The sequence below is a fragment of the Salvelinus alpinus genome, chromosome 4 (genome assembly GCF_045679555.1).
Source record: "Salvelinus alpinus chromosome 4, SLU_Salpinus.1, whole genome shotgun sequence".
Classification (NCBI taxonomy): domain Eukaryota; kingdom Metazoa; phylum Chordata; class Actinopteri; order Salmoniformes; family Salmonidae; genus Salvelinus; species Salvelinus alpinus.
The window spans coordinates 68,462,982-68,483,664 of record NC_092089.1 but is presented as its reverse complement, the minus strand read 5'-3'; the positions used below and the strand labels follow the sequence as shown (position 1 = coordinate 68,483,664).

Here is a 20,683-nt window from a genome sequence, read left to right as displayed (position 1 = left end):
AGTTTAGAATTTTAGTCCTACCCTTCCTGGGTGGATATTCAGTGCGTTCGGAAAGTATTTTGTTACGTTACACCCTTATTCTAAATAGCTTTTCCCCCCTCATCAATCTACACACAATACCCCATAATGACAAAGCAAAAACATGTTTTAGACATTTTTGCAAATGTATAAAACAATAAAAAACTGAAAGATCAAATTTATATAAGTATTCAGACCCTTTACTCAGTACTTTGTTGAACCTACTTTGGCAGCAATTACAGCCTCGAGTCTTTTTGGGTATGTCACTACAAGCTTGGCACACCTGTATTTGGGGAGTTTCTCCCATTCTTTTCTACAGATCCTCTCAAGCTCTGTCAGGTTGGATGGGGAGCGTTGCTGCACAGCTATTTTCAGGTTTCTCCAAAGATGTTCGATCGGGTTCAAGTCCAGGCTCTGGCTTGGCCACTCAAGGACATTCAGAGACTTGTCCCGAATACTCTCCTGCATTGTCTTTGCTGTGTGCTTAGGGTCATTGTCCTGTTGGAAGGTAAACCTTCACCCCAGTCTGAGGTCCTGAGTGCTCTGGAGGAGGTTTTCATCAAGAATCTCTCTGTACTTTGCTCCATTCATCTTCCCTCAATCCTGACAAGTCTTCCAGTCCCTGCCGCTGAAAAACATCCCAACAGCATGATGCTTCTACCAACATGCTTCACCGTAGGGATGGTTTCATCAGACCAGAGTAAATTGTTTCTCATGGTCTGAGAGTCCTTTATGGTGTCTTTTGGCAAACTTCAACCATAAAGGCCTGATTGGTGGAGTGCTGCAGAGATGGTTGTCCTTCTGAAAGGTTCTTCCATCTCCACAGAGGAACTCTGGAGCTCTTTCAGAGTGACCATTGGGTTCTTGTTCACCTCCCTGACCAAGGCCCTTCTCCCTCGATTGCTCAGTTTGGCCCGGGCATCCAGCCCTAGGAAGAGTCTTGAAGGTTCCAAACTTCTTCCATTTAAGAATGATGGAGGCCACTGTGTTCTTGGGGACCTTCAATGCTGCAGAAATGTTTGGTACCCTTCCCCAGATCTGTGCCTCGACACAATCCTGTCTCTGAGCTCTACGGACAATTCCTTCGACCCTATGGCTTGGTTTTTGCTCTGACGTACACTGTCAACTGTGGGACCTTATATAGACAGTGTGCCTTTCCAAATCATGTCCAACAAATTTAATTTACTACAGGTGGACTCCACTCAAGTTGTAGAAACATCTCAAGGATGATCAATGGAAACAGGATGCACCTGAGCTCAATTTCGAGTCTTATAGCAAAGGGTCTGAATTCTTATGTAAATAAGGTATTTCTGTTTTTCACTTTGTCATTATGCGGTATTGTGTGTAGATTGATGAGGAAAAAAATGTCTTTAATACATTTTAGAAATAGGCTGTAAAGTAACAAAATGTGGAAAAAGGGAAATGGCCTGAATAGTTTCCGAATTCACTGTAAGCACCAAGCCGCCAACAGACGTGCTCCCTAATGCAGATGTCTCTTGTTAATTATAGCTTATGGTTGCATTGCCGTGCATTACACAAACACAAAGAATGCAGATTGGGAGACGCTTGAAAGGCAATGCCACCGCCACTCCAGAATCAGAGTAGAGCCTTAGGACCAAATGACTTCCATTGATGTCAGTAGGTAAAATTATTAGAATGAAAGGTTTATAGACGTTGGACAGCAATCAGGTGTAAATGTCGAAGACATGCGTGTTAGGGAATGGTTCTTTGAATTAATTCAATTTAAAATAATGGTTTTATTTGTTTTTCAATCAAACATACACACTGTGTGTTACGGCTGTTTTCCTCCTCTTCGTCTGAAGAGGAGGTGTAGGGATCGGACCAAGACGCAGAGTGGAAAGTGGTCATTATTTAATGAACACTTCAAGATACAAAAAACAATAAACGTGACCAAACCGAAAACAGTCCCGTGTGGCAGGAACACTGACACGAGATACAAACACCCACAAACACACACGTGAACCCTGGCTGCCTAAGTATGATTCTCAATCAGGGACAACGATTGACAGCTGCCTCTGATTGAGAATCATACCAGGCCGAACGCACAAAACCCCAACATAGAAAACAACACATAGACAACCCACCCAACTCACGCCCTGACCATACTAAATAAATACAAAACAAGAGAAAACAGGTCAGGAACGTGACATAACCCCCCCCTCAAGGTGCGAACTCCGGGCGCACCCCCTAAAACTCTAGGGGAGGGTCTGGGTGGGCGTCTGTCCGCGGTGGCGGCTCTGGCGCGGGACGTGGACCCCACCTTAACAATGTCTTTGTCCGCCTCCTTACTCGCCCCCGTGGCCTCCTCCTAACAACCACCCTCCATGTACGCAGCACCGGACTAAGGGGCAGCTCCGGACTGAGGGGCAGCTCCGGACTGAGGGGCAGCACCGGACTGAGGGGCAGCTCCGGACTGAGGGGCGGATCCTGGCTGGCTGGTTCTGGCGGATCCTGGCTGGCTGGCTCTGGCGGATCCTGGCTGGACGGCTCTGGCGGATCTTGGCTGGACGGCTCTGGCGAATCCTGGCTGGACGGCTCTGGCGGATCCTGGCTGGACGGCTCTGGCGGGTCCTGGCTGGACGGCTCTGGCTGGTCCTGGCTGGACGGCTCTGGCTGGTCCTGGCTGGACGGCTCTGGCTGATCCTGGCTGGACGGCTCTGGCGGATCCTGGCTGGACGGCTCTGGCTGATCCTGGCTGGACGGCTCTGGCGGATCCTGGCTGGACGGCTCTGGCGGATCCTGGCTGGACGGCTCTGGCGGATCCTGGCTGGACGGCTCTGGCGGATCCTGGCTGGACGGCTCTGGCTGGACGGCTCTGGCTGGTCCTGGCTGGACGGCTCTGGCTGGTCCTGGCTGGCTGGCGGCTCTGGCTGGTCCTGGCTGGACGGCTCTGGCGGATCCTGGCTGGACGGCTCTGGCTGATCCTGGCTGGACGGCTCTGGCGGATCCTGGCTGGACGGCTCTGGCGGATCCTGGCTGGACGGCTCTGGCTGGTCCTGGCTGGACGGCTCTGGCTGGTCCTGGCTGGCTGACGGCTCTGTCTGCTCATGGCTGGCGGAAGGCTCTGACTGCTCCTGTCTGGCGGAAGGCTCTGGCTGCTCCTGTCTGGCGGAAGGCTCTGACGGCTCGGGACAGACGGGCAGCTCTGACGGCTCGGGACAGACGGGCAGCTCTGACGGCTCGGGACAGACGGGCAGCTCTGACGGCTCGGGACAGACGGACAGCTCTGACGGTGCTGTGCAGGCAGGCAGCTCAGACAGTGCTGGGCAGATGAGAGACTCTGGCTGCGCTGGAGAAGAGGAATGCTCTGACAGCGCTGGACAGGTGGGAGCAACTGGGGAGAGAACACGGAGAGACAGCCTGGTGCGGGGGGCTGCCACCGGAGGACTGGTACGTGGAGATGGCACCGGGTATACCGGACCGTGAAGGAGGACACGCGCTCTTGAGCACCGAGCCTGCCCAACCTTACCAGGTTGAATGATCCCCGTTGCCCTGCCAGTGCGGCGAGGTGGAATAGCCCGCACTGAGCTATGCTGGCGAACCGGGGACACCATTTGTAAGGCTGGTGCCATGTACACCCGGCTCGATGCCCAACCTAGCCCTACCAGTACGGCGAGGTGGAATAGCCCGCACTGGACTAAGCACGCGTACTGGGGACACCGTGCGCTTTACCGCATAACACGGTGTCTGACCAGTACGACGCCCTCTCACTCCACGGTAAGCACGGGGAGTTGGCTCAGGTATCCTACCCGGCTTTGCCACACTCCGCGTGTGCCCCCCCCCCCAAGAAATTTTTGGGTCTGACTCTCGGGCTCCCAACCACGTCGCCGCGCTGCCTCCTCATACCAGCGCCTCTCTGCCTTCGCTGCCTCCAACTCCGCCTTGGGACGGCGATATTCCCCTGGCTGAGCCCAGGGTCCTTTGCCGTCCAGGATCTCTTCCCAAGTCCACGAGTCCTGTGTCTTCTGTTGCTGCTGTCGCTGCCCTTTCCCACTCCGCTTGGTCCTTTGTTGGTGGGTGTTTCTGTTACGACTGTTTTCCTCCTCTTCGTCTGAAGAGGAGGTGTAGGGATCGGACCAAGACGCAGAGTGGAAAGTGGAAAGATACAAAGTGGAAAGATACAAAAAACAATAAACGTGACCAAACCGAAAACAGTCCCGTGTGGCACGAACACTGACACGAGATACAAACACCCACAAACACACACGTGAACCCCGGCTGCCTAAGTATGATTCTCAATCAGGGACAACGATTGACAGCTGCCTCTGATTGAGAATCATACCAGGCCGAACGCACAAAACCCCAACATAGAAAACAACACATAGACAACCCACCCAACTCACGCCCTGACCATACTAAATAAATACAAAACAAGAGAAAACAGGTCAGGAACGTGACACTGTGTATATTCTTTCTAGGCCTGTACCATTTTCTTACTGTGATATTCTGTTATCAGGGCGAAAACAGTTGGCAGTCTTGAGCGTGTTAATCTAGGATTGTTGCCCAACAGCTTCGATTGAGACTCCTGATAAGGCGTGTGGAATCTCAGAATGAAGACATACTGTCTCTGGCTTAGAGTGACTAATAATATCCAGTCATTCAGGGTTGGGGTAAATGTCAATTCTATTCAGGAAAAATATGAATGAAAATAAAAACAGGGAAATCGAAATTCTGATAGACAACAAGCGCAAACTTTATTTATGATTTTAATTTTAATTCATAACTTCAATTGGCATGCTATACTCAGCATAGTCCTATACCACCTGCCCACTCAGACATAGTGTGAAGGCAGGCCAGAGTATCTCCTCTTCACTCATGTCTTTATGCGTGCCTCACCCATGACTCACCAGTGTAGGGGCGTGCCACGCTACCAGCCAGATTACTTTACATATGCCTCAGATGTCACTAGAGTTACCTTTCCTCAACAACACCCAGCTCCCAATTTCAATATTTTATTATTTAGGAACCTAATCTGTCCAAACACTTTTTTTTTGCAATTTCACTTGCGATTTACTTCCTGAACCTTATTCTAGGGTTCCAGGGCGTTCAAAAAACATGAACAAAGACTCCAAAAACATCCAGGAAGAAGTGAGAATGACACAACTTCACGTGTACAACGTCTAAAGACCTGCATCACTATACTGAGAGCTTTGCTGTTTGTAAAAGGACGCATTTGGGTGTTTTTGGAGTCTTTGTTCATGTTTTTTGATGCCCGGGAACTCCAGAGTGAGGCTCAGGAAGTGAAGGTAGGTTCGTGAGGTAGGTTTCTCCAAATCAAGTGAAAAATGTCTGGATCCTTCTATAAGATTCCATTTATATAAAAATAGATTAGGTTCCTAAATAATGACATTCTCCTGAATCCACAGCCCTGTTTGTTTTTGCACGGCAGGTGTGTGTGAATATGAGACTCATCAAACACGAGACAGGCTTTACAGTCCCTTTGTCCACAAAGATAACAAACACAAATCACACCCAGGGCTGGGAAGGTAGAATTCGCTGGGGGTGGTGGTTGTTGGTATAGCGAGGTGATATTTTTAAAGGGTTCTCCCTACAGCGATTCTTTGGTTTGTGTCCCAGAAAGCCCTGTTGTTGACGTGCACTTGAACTTGTTTGGGAGGATGACTGTATGTAATTGGTGGATGACACACATACACAGCCGATTGGGAAATAGGGTTAGGGAGCTACGTTAGCATAGATACACTATATATACAAAAGTATGTGGACACCCATTCAAATGAATGGATTCGGCTATTTCAGCCACACCTGTTTCTCACATGTGTATAATATCGAGCACACAGCCATGCTATCGCCATAGACAAATATTGGTAGTAGAATGGACTTACTGAAGTGCTCAGTGACTTTCAACGTGGCACCCTCATAGGATGCCACCTTTCCAACAAGTCAGTGTGTAAAATGTCTGCCCTACTAGAGCTGCCTCTGTCAGCTGCAAGCGCTGTTAATGTGAAGTGGAAACTTCTAGGAGCAACAAAGGCTCAGCTGCAAAGTGGGAGGCCGCACAAGCTCACAGAAGCAACCGTCAGCACAATAACTGTTTGTCGGGAGCTTCATGAAATGGGTTTCCATAGCCGAGCAGCTGCTCACAAGCCTAAGATCACCATGCGCAATGCCAAGCCCCATGGATCTCCCAGTCGCGGCCGGCTGCGACAGAGCCTGGACTCGAACCAGGATCTCTAGTGGCACACTGCATCACTGCGTGCCTTAGACCACTGCGTGACTCGGGAGCCCCCCCGGTGACCACATACTTCTGACCATGTAGTGTACCTCCATCATAACCTGTTTAAAGAAATCAAATAACATACAGTAGTGGTGAGTTGGTAAAATCACCGGGGAAGCCAGGAAGAAATGCCATATTACAACCCATGTGTTGTGATAATTGCGATGTTTGCTCTATAGCCTGTTAGTTCATATGCCTTGCCACTGTGATATATAGGCCTAAGGCTGAGACAATAAGAACACAGTGGCAGAATAAATTCAACCACACCTTTGTTTCACCACAAAACCGCAAAGCAACATCTGTCCGGTGGATTCCAAAAAGCACATTGCATGTAACAAACCGTTACATGACCTACGACATGGTCAATCAAGTTAATGTTTCTGACATTTTCGGATTACTAAACAACTATTGATTTAGAACACCGGAGAGTTACCGCAAGTTGCAAAGAAAACAGGAGCTGCCTCCACTATTCCAGCACCATTTCAACTTCAACATTTCAACATCATCTAATCACCTATGCTAAGTCTAATACAGTGACAACTAAAGATACCAACAAATATTTAGTCCAATCAACGTAAACTAAATATCATGTGGCTGTCCAAGGTATTGATTTCTGTGTGTGTGTGTGTGGGGAGGGGGGGTGTAAGTCGAAAAAAACATGTTGACTCCAATGCCATCAAAAACACCAATGCCATCTTCCTCTCTTTCATGTTGCCAAAACGGTCTATCACTCTGTCATACAGTACACACTTTTAGTTGTGGTCTTAGGCTACCTGGCTAAAATGCTCGCTCGCTAGCCTAGCTTCCTTTCTTGGGCAACAATTAGCCAGCTTGTTAACGTTGGCCGACTACAACTAGTGTAACAGTATAACTTTAAACCGTCCCCTCGGCCCGACACGGGTGCGAACCAGGGACCTTCTGCACACATCAACAACGGTCGCCCACGAAGCATCGTTACCCATCGCTCCACAAAGGCCTTGCAGAGCAAGGGGCAACACTACTTCTAGGTTTCAGAGCAAGTGACGTAACTGATTGAAACGCTATTAGCGCGTACCCGCTAACTAGCTAGCCATTTCACATCCGTTACACTAGCTACATATTGAACTTCGGTCCTCTCAGGTCAGGGGCACAATGTATGAATTTAATGGTTGGATCAGAATCACCATTATAGTCATTGGCCGGTACAGAGAATTAAGTAAAACCACAAGGACTTCAGGAAACAGCAGAGGGAGCACCCCCCTATCCACATCGACGGGACAGTAGTGGAGAGGGTAGTAAATTTTAAGTTCCTCGGTGTACACATCACGGACAAACTGAATTGGTCCACCCACACAGACAGCGTGGTGAAGAAGGCGCAGCAGCGCCTCTTCAACCTCAGGAGGCTGAAGAAATTCAGCTTGTCACCAAAAGCACTCACAAACTTTTACAGATGCACAATCGAGAGCATCCTGTCGGGCTGTATCACCGCCTGGTACGGCAACTGCTCCGCCCACAACCGCAAGGCTCTCCAGAGGGTAGTGAGGTCTGCACAACGCATCACCGGGGGCAAACTACCTGCCCCCCAGGACACCTACACCACCCGATGTCATAGGAAGGCCAAAAAGATCATCAAGGACGAACCCCCACCCGAGCCACTGCCTGTTCACCCCGCTATCATCCAGAAGGCGAGGTCAGTACAGGTGCATCAAAGCAGGGACCGAGAGACTGAAAAACAGCTTCTATCTCAAGGCCATCAGACTGTTAAACAGCCACCACTGACATTGAGTGGCTGCTGCCAACATACTGACTCAACTTTAATAATGGAAAAATTGATGTAAAAAAGGTATCACTAGCCACTTTAAACAATGCCACTTATATAATGTTTACATACCCTACATTACTCATCTCATATGTATATACTGTACTCTATACCATCTACTGCATCTTGCCATCTTTATGTAACACATGTATCACTAGCCACTTTAAACAATGCCATATTTATATGGTTACATACCCTACATTACTCATCTCATATGTATATACTGTACTCTATACCATCTACTGCATCTTGCCTATGCCGTTCTGTACCATCACTCATTCATATATTTTTATGTACATATTCTTCATCCCTTTACACTTGTGTGTATAAGGTAGTTGTTGTGAAATTGTTAGGTTAGATGACTCGTTGGTTATTACTGCATTGTCGGAACTAGAAGCACAAGCATTTCGCTACACTCGCATTAACATCTGCTAACCATGTGTATGTGACCAATAAAATTTGATTTGAAGTGCAAATCCCTATCTCCATCCAGGAAAGAGACAATTTTAGCCAGTTAGCTAGCCACCAGAGGATAACAACACAACAAGATGCAAGAATTTAAGTTGTTTCTCTCAATTACGTTTGGCTTTTGATGTGATTGTGTGAATCCATATCCAAACTGGCTTCCCTTGACACTTTTTTGTTGGTGCGCCAGGACCATTCACAGTTGAGCTCACTCAGTTAAGCTCAACACTGATTGGCTATTATTTAATATTTGTTATCAAGGGACGCCAAATGCTCGTTGGCTTCCCTTTCATTCAATGCTATGGGCGGCAACTATGTCATACTCTTTTTGACCAGACCTATTGTGCGTGACCTAATATGTCCTATTTCACATTGTCTACGAACACTCGCAAAGAGCAGTAGTATTTACTCTGACCCTGGTTGACCCTGTCTTGAGAGCCTAGAAAACAGGGCCAAGTGTGTGTGTGTGTGAGTTAGGCCCGAGGTACATATGCGATATGTCCAGTGACATCGATCTGATTACGGGATTCTATAGGGACGATACAGTTACAATGCAGCGATTGGGGCGCGGGGGTTGATGGAGGTAGGGGGCGACGCAAGGGGCAGATTAGGCCTCTCATCTAGGCCACAGATATTGATTAGTGGTGGTTGGGGGACAGTGAGAAGGAACACAGATTGACAGACACACAATTGGCGCACGGTGCCGTAGACCCATCAGATGGCTCCTGATCGTATTCGTATTGTCACGATCTGTGTTCATTAAGCTCCTGGCTGTAACCTGTCTCAAACTCAATACCCATGCCGCCCCTCCATTCAACACCCTCCCACACACACACGTGTGCAAACACACACGTGTGCAAACACACACTCAAATCCCCCCCACACAACCCATACACATACAAAGCCCCCCCCCCCACAAACATATATATATACACACATACATCACACATAGACCCCCTCCACAAACACCCCACCACCACACTAACTCCTGTGCAGTGGGGGATAAAGTTCCCTCCCTGATCTGTGAGGGGTTTATGGGGGTCCCCTCCTGCCCTGTTCTACGGAGGAGGGGAGCTTGGTTACCCTGGGGACGTGGGGGGAGGTGGGACAACCTCAGCCGCGGCTCAGTTCTGACTGACTCTGTCACCTATTGATTAGTTGCCATGGTGAGTTAGTCAGTGCTCTCTCCCTCCCGGACGGAGATGAGTCCTGGAGAGTTAGGCAGTGCTACCCAGATGAGCCTCATTCTGCCCAGGCTTTGTCTGAAGGGGGCTGTGACCTCTCTCCTTCTCTCCACCTACTCCCTTTTGTCTTCTCTCACTTGTTTCTAGGACCGTGTCATTAGGCGAGTGTCTCTCCCGAGGCTGGTTCAGTTCATCTGCACTAGAGCCCTGTCCATCTCCTCCATCTTGGTTACAATATGCATACAGCCAGTCTCATGGGGACGGATAATAATATAGATTGTAAGTAAATAGCCTCAAGTTATTGAGCTGTGAAATCCCCCTCCACCACAGGGTTTCTATCTTGTATGATCCCTCTTCACTTATCTATGTACTGTCCTTGTTATGGTCATAAGTGGGGCCATGAGTTTTTCTTGACTATGCGATGTAACCAGAAAAACTCTGGGCCGTAGCTTTAGGCAATGACTAGGGTCCAGAGTTTTTTTCCCCCAGGCAAGGTCATTTGAGATCAGGAAAAACTCCTGTCCCTGGTCATTAGTTCTGAGACAAAGGCATGGTAGACCCATTGGAGGACAGGGTCCCTGTGGTTCCACCTGCAATAGCTAAAACCTACACAGTAGCTGGAGCCCAGAGGCCGTCATCCACCAAGGGCCAATCTGCACTTCACACCTCGGGGGCCATTAGCATGCAGCAGGGACTTGAAGGGAGGCCTGCTATGGACATCCAGGGCCGAGGGCCCACAGGTGGGGAGCAGGAGACAAGAGACATGAAGGAAGATGGAGAGTATAAGACAGAAGATAAGGAAAGCCAAAGCGCAGCTCAGCCACTCTGGAGTGTTTATGGTGCATTAGATCTTCCTATCACCTTCCTTGGCTCCTCTTTCTTCAAGGCTGCCATGAGTGCGTTAATGTGGGCTTGGCCTGGAGGCCTCACCTGTCAAAGCGATGAAGTGTAGTCTGCTTTCTTTCCATTTGAGGAAAAAAGTCATGGGGGGAAAATCTGTTAAGTAGGAGGCTGTTTTTTCTTCCTTATAAAAATCTTGGCAGCCTGTATTTAACTTTTTGGTTCTTCAAGAAATGCTCACTCTTCTCTCTATTTAGGAGCTGTGTGCAGTTCATCTAGTTTAACCGGAAGCTTGTCCTCCCCAATATCACACCTCAGACGCATAAACATGCCAGTGCTCCCCATCTCACCCCACCCAGGGGGCCTCCCAGGGGGCCTGCATGGCTTTAGTGCCTGAGCTGTGACACCAATCAGGGGAGATGGCGGGCTCCTTTGTCATGCTAACACCAATCGCCTCTAGTTTCTTATTCAAATGCCCCCCTCCTTTTCTCCTCGCTCTCGCCCCGCTCCCCACCCTTCTCTTCCTTCCTCTCTCTCTCTCAAGTCCAAGTAAATCCACTACTGAGCGAGGGGGAGAGAGAGCAATAGAGAGAGAGATAAGGGATGACAGAGAGAGAGGGAGAGTGCCTGTGCCCCAGGGCTACTGAGCTGATCTGATCTGCGGGAGAACCTCTCTCCTGGGGACCAGCCCGTGTCTCAGTAGTCTCAGAGCATGGGGCTGTTACCATGCCCAACGGAGGCCAGCCATTTCATATTCAAACGCTACACTCAGGCCTATGACCTGCGGGGGGCTCTTTATGGCCTAGGCCCTAGGTCAGGGGTCAAGATGGTGATTTAATAGCCCAGGCTAAAGAAGGAAAAGAGCGGGGGAGCAGGGTGATTTAGGGGCTGAATGAGTATTAAAAAAGCATTTTTCCTAAGTTGTCATGTAAATTGGAATCCCTCTCTCCTCGCTTTCCTCCTTGCTCGCATAACTCCTCTGTGTTCAGCCGTGGACTTTCCTTTGAAAAAAAAGTTCACTTTCGCCAGTCTAGACGCCATTCCCGCCCGACTTGTCAGACCTGTAAACAGTAGCTGTGGAGGAGGAGAAGTTGATGGTAGTGAAATGGACGAAGATTATAGATGGAGATAAAGAGATGTTAGCTAGGGCTTTTTAACACATCTGCTCTGTGCGGTGCCACCGCGTCTCAAGTGTCCGATGTGCTGCAGCTGCAGTGGCCTGTTATTCCGGTCCCTCTGGGTGTGTTCTCCTCTGCACTGGGAGAGGCTCCAGTGACATAGGACAGGTGTGTGTGTGTATGTTGTAACGGGGAATACAGGTGACTAATACCATTTTTCTGGCAGAGTTCCTGACTTGCAGATGTAATTAACATGCTGACTACACCGGGCACGCGAGCATGTTGATTTTGTCCATCCACACCAGACGCGATCAGGACACGCAGGTTGAAATATCAAAACAAACTCTGAACCAACTATATTCATTTGGGGACAGGTTGAAACACATGAAACATTCATGGACATTTAGCTAGCTAGCTTGTTGTTGCCAGCTCATTTGTACTGGGATATACCATTGGGTCGTTTTCTACATGGAATGCACATTGTCTTTTTTTTTATGGATCGTTGTAGAACAAAATCATGTGTTCTCTACTCCGACAATTAATCCACAGATAAAAGGGGAAACCTAGTCATCTCTCCTCCTTCAGGCTTCTTCTTCTTCTGTGCACTTTATATGTTGGTTTGCAACCAACTTTAAGGTGCATTACCACCAACTGGACTGGAGTATGGACCTCAGTTCATCTTTCAATCACCCACGTGGCTATATGCTCCTGAAAACTAATGAGGAGATGGGAGAGGTGGGACTTGCAGTGCATCAAGCATCAAAAATAGAACCAAGTTCTATTTTAGCGCCTGGCTACGCAGACAAGCAGTTTGGATGAAATGATTGAATAACATTTATGTGTACATCTATTTTGCAAGGCTCGCGCATGCAATGCGGGCGGTGTCGTCAGCATGTAAGCCACCTCTGTTATCCTTTACCAAAACGAAATATCTTGTTTTTACCCTTTCTAGTTTCTGCTCCCTCTGTGGCTCCATACTGTCTAAGCATTTGTGACTCCTACAGCTTTCCTTCCCCCAGAGGCAAAAGCCTTCCTTCATTATTTGACTCATCAAAACCACAACACCATATCAGCTTATAAGTAGTGCTGCAGATGAGGCTTTGATGGTGAGTGGATGTGAGGGAAGCTAGCAGAGGATAGATGCTGTCCTGAAAGACTTCGGTCACATATGAACTGTGGTGTTTCTGTCTACCTCGGCCTAGTACTCTTTTGAGGTTGTGGACTTGGCAATGACGTCTAGCCTTTGTGCATACATCCTTTTTTATCTTCATGAAACGCTGTGTTTATTGCTACATTAACAGGATATTGTGTAATCCGTTTACAGGTAGCCATGCCAACCCCATTGGAGATGTATGTTTGAAGATAATCATAGGAAATCCTCCACCCAACCCAGAGAAACCCTCTCCAGGTCAGCAGCAACCCTGGAGTACCCTACTACCTGACAGGTGGGTTGTACAGGCCCACTCAGGCTCTGACATGGGCTTTGGTGGACTTCTCGTTCTAACTCCCAAACCATAGCTAGGGTCAAGGCCATCTAAATTCCTGCCAATTCAGAAACGGACTTACTCTCCTATCATGGCATTAACTCTGATGACACAATGATCCTATCATGGTGGTCTGGGGTCAGGGGGGCTCACGGTTGTTGAGTGGTGTGTGTGTGAGGCAGGACCAGGGGTAGGGGGGTTTGTGTTGGGAGCGTGGTGAGGTGCACAGCTGCAGCCACACTGTCATTACTGATCCTCTGGTGGCTGGGAAGAAAGGGGCTCCTTGCCACATAGGCCGCCCTCCCCCTATTCATGCCTGCCCGCCCTGCGCCCAGGAAGGGTTGGTAGCGCCAGGCGGCCCCACTCACAGTTCACACTCTGTCACGTGTGGCAGCAGGGAGGTATGGAGGGGGGGGTTAGAGGGAGAGGGTAAAGTAGGAGGGAAGGGGTGTAGGGGTGGGCTCCCTCTCCTCTCATCTCCCCTCTGACCATTCTGTTTCCCACCCTTCACCCCTCTCTTTCTCCTTTCTCCTCTTCCCTCAACCCTCTCCTCTCCATTCTCTCCCATGCACCTGCAGCACTTGTGTCCAGGCCGTAGAGCTGAAGGATTGGGGTGTTCTGAGGGTTGGAGGGGGACACCGTCAAACAGCATGGGGAAGACATTTCTAACTGCTGCTTTTTGATATGGGACAGTGTAATATCACATTGTTTAGACTATATGTAATGTAGTTAGACAGAGAGGGAAGGAGTTTACAGTATTTGTATGGCATGTCTTTCTAGCTGTCCCATAAAGTAACCTTTATGGGTTGGTGTCAATACTCATCTATAAGAAGTGACTGCTAACAACCGATTAACCCTAAACATGCCTGTCCTCTATACAATCTGATGTTGCAGCTCCGGTCTGTTTAGCTTATAGCTAATAATACAGTAACTTAATCAGATATGTACTGTAGGTAGGACAGGTAGATAGGACAGGTATGTATGACAGTGGTCCTTACAGTACTGAAACATTCCTTATTTTTGAGCAGATTTTCACAGGGTAACCCAGTGGTTTAATTAATCACATTATTCATTTACGGTACATTGTGTTTTATTACCTTGAACCCTGTGTTTGGATTTCAGCCTCACAACTTAAACACATGTAAATCATATCAAGTCATGATATTCCCGTTGATCATCATATGCAGCGTTCTGTCTATTCCCCACCTGTTGTAATGTTCAGTCATGGAGAACTTTTCACTCCCTCCCCATGCACGCCAGACCCCCCACACTACAATACAGCTATTTGGAAGAAGGAGGCAAAAAAAATCTTCTTTTCGAAAGAAAAACCACGAAGGCTGACGAAATCACTTTAAACGGCCCTAATTCTGCCATTAGGCGAGCAGCAACGAGAGGCAGCACTGAGGCGATTGGCTGGGCCTGCACTCCATATTCACAGGCCCAGGATGAAGCTGGGCGGCCTGCTGAGAAAATGGTGTCGTAATCAGGAGCCGCATGTTCTGCCTGATCCTGTACGCCAGCCCCCACCCCTCTCTCCCTCTCCTCCCCGCCCGTGACTCCCTTTCCTTCCCTCTTTCTGGCTAGTAAGGAGATCCTAATGAGAGTTTGGATGTACTGAGCTCCTCATATGTGAGGAACTTGGCAGGAGGGAAGGGAGATTGGGCCTGAGGTGAGGGTGGGAGCTGGAGGTAGAGAGTTTGGGAGTTGGAGGGTGGGAAGGTGGGTGTATTTTTTTGTTCCCACATTTGATTATTCAGGTTGGCTGAATTAAATTCTAGACCCATAAAATTCGTATCCCCTCTGGGGTCTATTTGCATATATTTCAACACCCCCCACTTCCCTATTCCCCTTTTCACCCCAGAAAGTGAAAGAGATGGCGAAGCAACCAGGCCTGGCTAGGCTTTAAGATGTCACCATGGTGTGAAATATGGGTGAACAAGCAGGGGCTTTGAAACTCAAACTGACCCCTCTTAGACCTTTTTACACACACAGACACACACGCACACGCAGACGCGCATATGCATGCACACGCATGCACACACACACGCACAAACACACGCACAAACAAACACAAACTTTTATTCAAATGATCATTTACAACATTCAACAGTTATGTGGTTTGCAGTTTTTACACAATGGCTATAAATAATCACTCAGGGGAATAGTTGGTAAGGGGTACATTATGCCAAAAACACTTGATTGAATCACAATGTAACAAGTGCTTGTGATACGGAAACAGTGGTGTATCTTGACGTGACATCATTTGAGGTAAACCTACAGGAACATTATACAAGGGACATATTTCATAAATATGTCTAAAGTCCATTTTAATTGTCCCAATTTTACACTCAGTGGAGAAAGTTGGGGATTAATTTTCAGACAGAAATGTTTTGACGCCAGGTCTTAAAATTCCATTTGGGATATGTGCCCAATAGCGTATATAAGATGAGGGGAACACACAGGTAGCTAGGCAATGGGCACATGTTCTGTCTGAGAAGCTAGCTGGCTATAACAACAACAACAACACAAACCCATGCAGATAGCCAGCCATAGGAGACACCTGTTAGTTTGGCTAGCTGAGTTGAGCTTTTTGTTGTGCCCCGTGCCATGCTCTGGCCTAATGGCACTTGTTTTATGGCCCATCTGTGTGGAAATGTGAGGGGGCATGAGGGCTGAAGTTGGATGGTTATGGCGGCGTAATTGATGGCATTTAGTCACATGGGGTGTGCTGTTGCTGTAACCCCCCCCCCCCCCCCCCCTTTAGGACCCCCCCCCCCCCCCCCCCCCCCTCCCCCCCTTGCCCGCACCCCGGTGCACAGGCAGAATGCAGTGTCAGGAGGCTGAGCACTGAGCGGCCATTGTGTGTGCTAACCAAAGCGGAATGGCCGGGTGACAAAAGGGGGAGGAGTGGGCTCAGGGCGCACAAAGCCAGGGGGAGGAGAGGAGAGGGTTAGTAGAGGAGAAGGAGGGGGTGTGGAGGGGCGAGGGGCGTACTGCTGGGGGCTAAATAGACCCACTCAGTCCCATGCACCCCCAAAACTCCCTACAACCCCTCTCAACCCCCTCTGTACCCCTCTCTCTCCTCCTAGGGTGTGTGTTGCCTGGTTAGGTTGCCCACTTGTTCCGAAAGAGAGTGGAAGGGGGGAAATACAACACCTGAAACGGCAAACACGTTGTTATTTTTACATTCATGAATCATGTCTTTAAACGGGCTAAAATACGTAGACAGCACGTAGTAGTCATCATTGACCTAAATCCTTATCAAACTGTCCAGTGAGCATTTGGTCTCACTAGCAGGTGTTGCTGGCATCCTAAAATAGACTCAATGACTTGCTGCTCAGTTCACCCACGTTCAACATATACTGTAAGTTTGGAGTAAAAAGGTAACTGATAAACTGATCATTCAACATCATCTGAGATCCAATCTGACATCTGACCCTAGGTTAGATTGAGGAACTTGTTCTATATCCTCCTTTTATAACTTCCCCCCAACACAGCCATGTGGATGTGATTGATTGCTGAGGGCCCTGTGGTGTTAGAGAGAGAGAGAGAGATGGAGAGAGGGAGAGGGGTCTGTGAATCTGTCTAAACCAACCAGTAACCCTCACCAACCCTTCATAGAGATACCTGAGAGAAGAGACCACTCTAAAACACACAACACCAAACCCCTACCCTAATACCATCATCCACCCCAACCAGAGTTCTATTAGTAATATCCCTCTCTGGCCTACATCAATGGGGTTATTTGGATTCAACTAGATATCTCTCCGTCTGTCCAAAAGTGACTGCGGGGACAGCCAGCCAGTGAGATGTCTGCGTTAGATCCATGTCTTTGTGTTACCATGGAGATAACCTCAGATGGCCTCCAGTCATGGATATCCCCTGTCCCACCCCTTGGCTGGTCACCAAACCCACAAAGGGCCACAGGGCCACTTTGAAGAGGCCCCTCTTCCTTGTCGGGCCCTTCCTCTCCCCTCTCAGATGCAAGGTGGACTCAGGAACATCAAAGGGATGCTCTATAGAAACTCCCCTCCCTCCTTACCATTTGAAAACCTTCTTTATTGCTGCGAGCCTCACTCTTTTCTGTCTATTTACAAACCACACTGTAGGGCCCAATAGCAGTTTCCCTTTTTACTGGTTGTTTGCGGCCGGGTTAGGAAGTAGCTTGCTGGGTTGTTTTGCTTTATCTTTTGTGATGTAACTAGAGGGTCAAACCCAGGGGCATGCATAGGTCATATAGCAGTAGTGAACTGGTCGGGTCAACCCTGGAACGCCACAGCACACATCCTTCCCCTACCGCCACTCCTACAGGTGTGTGTGTTGTGCCCAGAGCTAGTGTCTTGGCCCTCCCTCACCTCCAGCACTGCAGCCCTCTCCATCAGAGCCATGACCTCCCCAGCCATTATCCCCATGCAGCCTGTAAATCAGCCTGCAATCAGGGCCCCTTGGCTCCCGGAGCCCTCACCTCGCCACTCCAGATGATTCCCCTGGCTGATTGGGCTAACTGGACTCCTGTCTGTGGAGGCATTAGCATGGATTGTTTTCTGGATGGCACACAGATGGAGCCGCGTTAGCATTCACACCTCACCTCCGCCACCGCTGAGCCCCTGAGACTGATACAAGGGAGACATTTCTGTCATTTTTATTTACAATTCCGTCTTATCAAAGCAGGTGTGACTGCAACCCTACTATAGTAAGTATATAGTTCACTCCCCAACCCTGTGTCTCATCCATGAGGGCCCCATAGGTACTCGGCAGCAATCAGAAACTGACCCATGGCATGTCTTACTGTCATGCCCAAGGAGAAGACCTGATAGACTCTGTGTCTGTGGTATTAGATAGGTAGGGATGATAAAGTGAGTGAGGACATCATCTAGCTTTCATACAGGCTGTCTTGGCCCTCCCTCACCTCCAGCACTGCAGTCAGAGCCCTCTCCATTGAGTTGGTTTCCATTCGCGAGAGTGTGAATCTGTGAGACAGAGAAAGAATCAGAGAGTGAGTGGTTGAGTGAATCTGTTTGGCTTGTGATTAATAGCCCTCCTCACAGGTCCAAGAGGCTTCTAAACAGCTTCTACCCCCAAGCCATAAGACTCCTGAACAGCTAATCAAATGGCCACCCAGACTATTTGCATTGCCCCCCCCCCCCCCCCCTTCTACACTGCTGCTACTCTCAGTTATTATCTATGCATAGTCACTTTAATAACTCTACCTGCATGTACATATTACCTCAATTACCTCGACACCGGTGCCCCCGCACATTGACTCTGTACTGGTACCCCCTGTCTATAGCCCCGCTATTGTTATTTACTGGTGCTCTTTAATTATTTGTTTTTCTTATCTCTTACTTTTTTTTGTTGTATTTTCTTAATACTGCATTGTTGGTTAAGGGCTTGTAAGTAAGCATTTCACTGTAAGGTCTACACTTGATGTATTCGGCGCATGTGACAAATAAAATTTGATATGATTTGATTTGACACACACCAACCCCCCCTCTCCCTGGATAAATTATGCCCGGAGACAGCCATTGTCTAGAGCCTCGTGGAATCCTGATGACATCACAGTTGCCCAGGCTCTACTGCGCTTAGTGACCACTCAGCTCTGGACAGGCCTCATGTCTGGCCCGAGAGAGAGAGAGGGTGGGGAGAGGTGGGAGGAGTGGAGAGAGGGGAGGGATGGGTGGGGCAGACAGGGGGATGAGAGAGAGAGAGAGGGTGGGGAGGGAGGGAAATATAGAGAGAGGGATAGGTTGAGAGGTGGTGTATTGGAGAAAGAGGGGGCTGATGGGGGGTGTATTTTGTATGGTATGTGCTGTATGGAGGGAGTTAGGGTTCTCATAGTCAGCAAAATCATTCCACAATGTACAAACATCCAACAGATTTGTCTTCCACGTGGAAGACCCCAAAAGCTACATGTAGGGCAAAATGGGAAAAAACGAACTTTCTGTATTTAAAACCAAATCACCTTATTCATCTGGTAAAAGTTCTGTCACTTACTCTTCCATTCTCATCAGAAAAAAGACTAGCACTTTAGAAATTGAATAACCCACTTTTTTTATCTGCCGCTATCAGACATATCTGGTTAATCAATGACGGGAAACCAGAAGGGAAGCTGGTCTCATTTTCTACCTGACCATAGAAAGAGAGGAGATACTCAAAGAATATCATTTACTTTCAGAGATAGGAATCACACAGTGGGTTATTCTAGCCTCTCTAAGAATGACTGCGTACGTGCGTGTGTGTGTGCGTGTGTGAGAGAGACGGATAAAGAACAACAGAGAGAGACAGATAGAGAGAGACGGATAGAGAACAGAGAAAGACGGATAGAGAGAGACAGATAGAGAGAGACGGATAGAGAGAGACAGATAGAGAGAGACGGATAGAGAACAACAGAGAGAGACGGATAGAGAGAGATGAATAGAGAACAGAGAGAGACGGCTAGAGAGAGACGGCTAGAGAACAGAGAGAGACGGATAGAGAGAGACAGATAGAGAACAGAGCGAGACGGATAGAGAGAGACGGATAGAGAACAACAGAGAGAGACAGATAGAGAGAGACAGCTAGAGAGAGACGGCTAGAGAACAGAGAGAGACGGATAGAGAGAGACGGATAGAGAACAACAGAGAGAGACGGCTAGAGAGAGACGGCTAGAGAACAGAGAGAGACGGATAGAGAGAGACGGATAGAGAACAGAGAGAGACGGATAGAGAGAGACGGCTAGAGAGAGACGGCTAGAGAACAGAGAGAGACGGATAGAGAGAGACGGATAGAGAGAGACGGATAGAGAACAACAGAGAGAGACAGATAGAGAGAGACGGCTAGAGAACAGAGAGATACGGATAGAGAGAGACGGATAGAGAACAACAGAGTGAGACAGATAGAGAGAGATGGCTAGAGAGAGACGGCTAGAGAACAGAGAGAGACGGATAGAGAGAGACGGATAGAGAGAGACGGCTAGAGAACAGAGAGAGACGGATAGAGAGAGACGGATAGAGAACAGAGAGAGACGGATAGAGAGAGACGGATAGAGAACAACAGAGAGAGACAGATAGAGAGAGACGGCTAGAGAGAGACGGCTAGAGAACAGAGAGAGACGGATAGAGAGAGACGGATAGAGAACAACAGAGAGAGACAGATAGAGAGAGACGGATAGAAAGAGACAGATAGAGAGAGACAGATAGAGAGAGACGGATAGAGAACAACAGAGAGAGACGGCTAGAGAGAGACGGCTAGAGAACAGAGAGAGACGGATAGAGAGAGAGACGGATAGAGAGAGACGGCTAGAGAGAGACGGCTAGAGAACAGAGAGAGACGGATAGAGAGAGAGACGGATAGAGAGAGACGGCTAGAGAGAGACGGCTAGAGAACAGAGAGAGACGGATAGAGAGAGACGGATAGAGAACAACAGAGAGAGACTGCTAGAGAGAGACGGCTAGAGAACAGAGAGAGACGGATAGAGAGAGACGGATAGAGAACAACAGAGAGAGACTGCTAGAGAGAGACGGCTAGAGAACAGAGAGAGA

The 20,683-nt window shown here is 48.5% G+C and overlaps 1 long non-coding RNA gene across 2 annotated transcripts in view; it reads left to right on the top strand.

Annotated features, from left to right (window-relative positions):
* The window catches only part of LOC139574247 (uncharacterized), a 59,443-nt gene that overhangs the window by 23,764 nt on the left and 14,996 nt on the right, over positions 1–20,683 (top strand). For both annotated transcript variants that reach the window (XR_011674743.1, XR_011674742.1), the window contains one exon: positions 13,004–13,124. This is a non-coding gene — a long non-coding RNA (uncharacterized lncRNA). The remainder of the gene's footprint in view (positions 1–13,003; positions 13,125–20,683) is intronic.